Genomic DNA, 3,730 nt, shown 5'->3' on the forward strand with positions numbered 1-3,730 from the left:
CAAATAGGGAAATCACAAAAACAAACAAATTAAGATTAAGTAAAAAAAAAATACACAAAACAGGGAATCATGGAAGTCAATAGGTAAAAGATCACAATAATCAAAAAGAGGGACTAAATACAGGAGGCATTGAACTGCCATATGGAGAGTGATACAAGGCAAAATAGAATGATACAAGTTAGGTTTTTACTTAGAAAAATAGGGGTAAATAATAAGGTAACCACAAAAAGGTATAACAACTCCATAACTCAAGATAAACGCCAAGGAAAACGTAACGACTCAACTAACATAAAGTCAAACACTATGAAAATGAGGATCTCACAATTTACTAAGAAAAACGTCTCAGCACAAAAAAGTATGTGGAAAAATGAAATTGCCAACAACACACATGAAAAGGCATCAAAATGACAACACTAAACACTTATTTATCTATAACTACGCTGAATGTAAATGGACTAAATGTACCAATAAAGAGACAGAGAGTCACGGACTGGATAAAGAAACACGATCCATCTATATGCTGCCTACAAGAGACACACCTTAGACTTAGAGACACAAACAAACTAAAACTCAAAGGATGGAAAAAAATATATCAAGCAAACAATAAGCAAAAAAGAAGAGGAGTAGCAATATTAATTTCTGACAAAATAGACTTTAGACTTAAATCCACCACAAAGGATAAAGAAGGACACTATATAATGATAAAAGGGACAATTGATCAGGAAGACATAACCATATTAAATATTTATGCACCCAATGACAGGGCTGCAAGATACATAAATCAAATTTTAACAGAATTGAAAAGTGAGATAGACACCTCCACATCTGTAGTAGGAGACTTCAACACACCACCTTCGGAGAAGGACAGGACATCCAGTAAGAAGCTCAACAGAGACATGGAAGACCTACTTACAACAATCAACCAACTTGACCTCATTGACTTATACAGAACTCTCCACCCAACTGCTGCAAAATATACTTTTTTTTCTACTGCACATGGAACATTCTCTAGAATAGACCACATATTAGGTCATAAAACAAGTCTTTGCAGAGTCCAAAACATCAAAATATTACAAAGCATCTTCTCAGACCACAAGGCCATAAAAGTAGAAATCAATAACAGAAAAACTAGGGAAAAGAAATCAAATACTTGGAAAATGAACAATACCCTCCTGAAAAAAGACTGGGTTATAGAAGACATCAAGGAGGGAATAAGGAAATTCATAGAATGCAACAAGAATGAAAATACTTCCTATGAAAACCTCTGGGACACAGCAAAAGCAGTGCTCAGAGGCCAATTTATATCGATAAATGCACACATACAAAACGAAGAAAGAGCCAAAATCAGAGAACTGTCCCTACAACTTGAACAAATAGAAAGTGAGCAACAAAAGAACCCATCAGGCACCAGAAGAAAACAAATAATAAAAATTAGAGCTGAACTAAATGAATTAGAGAACAGAAAAACAATCAAAAGAATTAACAAAGCCAAAAGCTGGTTCTTTGAAAAAATTAACAAAATTGATAAACCATTGGCTAGACTGACTAAAGAAATACAGGAAAGGAAACAAATAACCCGAATAAGAAACGAGAAGGACCACATCACAACAGAGCCAAATGAAATTAAAAGAATCATTTCAGATTACTACGAAAAATTGGACTCTAACAAATTTGAAAACCTAGAAGAAATGGATAAATTCTTGGAAAAACACTACCTACCTAAACTAACACATTCAGAAGTAGAACAACTAAATAGACCCATAACAAAAAAAGAGATTGAAATGGTAATCAAAAAACTTCCAACAAAAAAAAAGCCCTGGCCCGGACGGCTTCACTGCAGTGTTCTACCAAACTTTCAGAGAAGACTTAACACCACTACTACTGAAGGTATTTCAAAGCATAGAAAATGACGGAATACTACCCAACTCATTCTATGAAGCCACCATCTCCCTGATACCAAAACCAGGTAATAAAAAGAAAATTATAGACCTATATCCCTCATGAACATGGTTGCAAAAATCCTCAACAAAATTCTAGCCAATAGAATCCAACAACACATCAAAAAAATAATTCACCCTGATCAAGTGGGATTTATACCAAGTATGCAAGGCTGGTTTAATATCAGAAAAACCATTAATGTAATCCACCACATAAATAAAACAAAAGATAAAAACCACATGATCTTATCAATTGATGCAGAAAAGGCATTTGACAAAGTTCAACACCCATTTATGATAACTCTTACCAAAATAGGAATTGAAGGAAAATTCCTCAACATAATAAAGTGCATCTATGCAAAGCCAACAGCCAGTATCATTCTAAATGGAGAGAACCTGAAAGCATTTCCCTTGAGAACGGGTACCAGACAAGGATGCCCTTTATCACCGCTCTTATTCAACATCGTACTTGAAGTCCTAGCCAGGGCAATTAGGCTAGACAAAGAAATAAAGGGTATCCGGATTGGCAAGGAGGAAGTAAAGTTATCACTATTTGCAGATGACATGATCTTATACACAGAAAACCCTAAGGAATCCTCCAGAAAACTACTGAAACTAATAGAAGAGTTTGGAAGAGTCTCAGGTTATAAAATAAACATACAAAAATCACTTGGATTCCTCTACATCAACAAAAAGAACACCGAAGAGGAAATAACCAAATCAATACCATTCACAGTAGCCCCCAAGAAGATAAAATACTTAGGAATAAATCTTACCAAGGAGGTAAAAGACCTATACGAGGAAAACTACAAAGCTCTACTACAAGAAATTCAAAAGGACATACTTAAGTGGAAAAACATACCTTGCTCATGGATAGGAAGACTTAACATAGTAAAAATGTCTATTCTACCAAAAGCCATCTATACATATAACGCACTTCCGATTCAAATTCCAATGTCATGTTTTAAGGGGATAGAGAAACAAATCACCAGTTTCATATGGAAGGGAAAGAAGCCCCGGATAAGCAAAGCATTACTGAAAAAGAAGAAGAAAGTGGGAGGCCTCGTCTACCTGATTTCAGATCCTATTATACAGCCACAGTAGTCAAAACAGCCTGGTACTGGTACAATAACTGGCACATAGACCAATGGAACAGAATTGAGAACCCAGATATAAATCCATCCATGTATGAGCAGCTGATATTTGACAAAGGACCAGTGTCAGTTAATTGGGGAAAAGATAGTCTTTTTAACAAATGGTGCTGGCATAACTGGATATCTATAACAGGACCCATACCTCACACCTTGCGCAAAAACTAACTCCAAGTGGATCAAAGACCTAAAAACATAAAGACTAAAACGATAAAGATCATGGAAGAAAAAATAGGATCTACCCTAGGAGCCCTAATACAAGGCATAAACAGAATACAAAACATTACCAGAAATGATGAAGAGAAACCAGATAACTGGGAGCTCCTAAAAATCAAACACCTATGCTCATCTAAAGACTTCACCAAAAGAGTAAAAAGACCACCTACAGACTGGGAAAGAATTTTCAGCTATGACATCTCAGACCAGCGCCTGATCTCTAAAATCTACATGATTCTGTCAAAACTCAACCACAAAAAGACAAACAACCCAATCAAAAATGGGCAAAGGATATGAACACACATTTCACTAAAGAAGATATTCAGGCAGCCAACAGATACATGAGAAAATGCTCTCGATCATTAGCCATTAGAGAAATGCAAATTAAAACTACGATGAGATTCCATCTCACACCAGCAAGGCTGG

This window comes from Elephas maximus, chromosome 8 (assembly GCF_024166365.1).
Source record: "Elephas maximus indicus isolate mEleMax1 chromosome 8, mEleMax1 primary haplotype, whole genome shotgun sequence".
NCBI classification, from domain to species: domain Eukaryota; kingdom Metazoa; phylum Chordata; class Mammalia; order Proboscidea; family Elephantidae; genus Elephas; species Elephas maximus.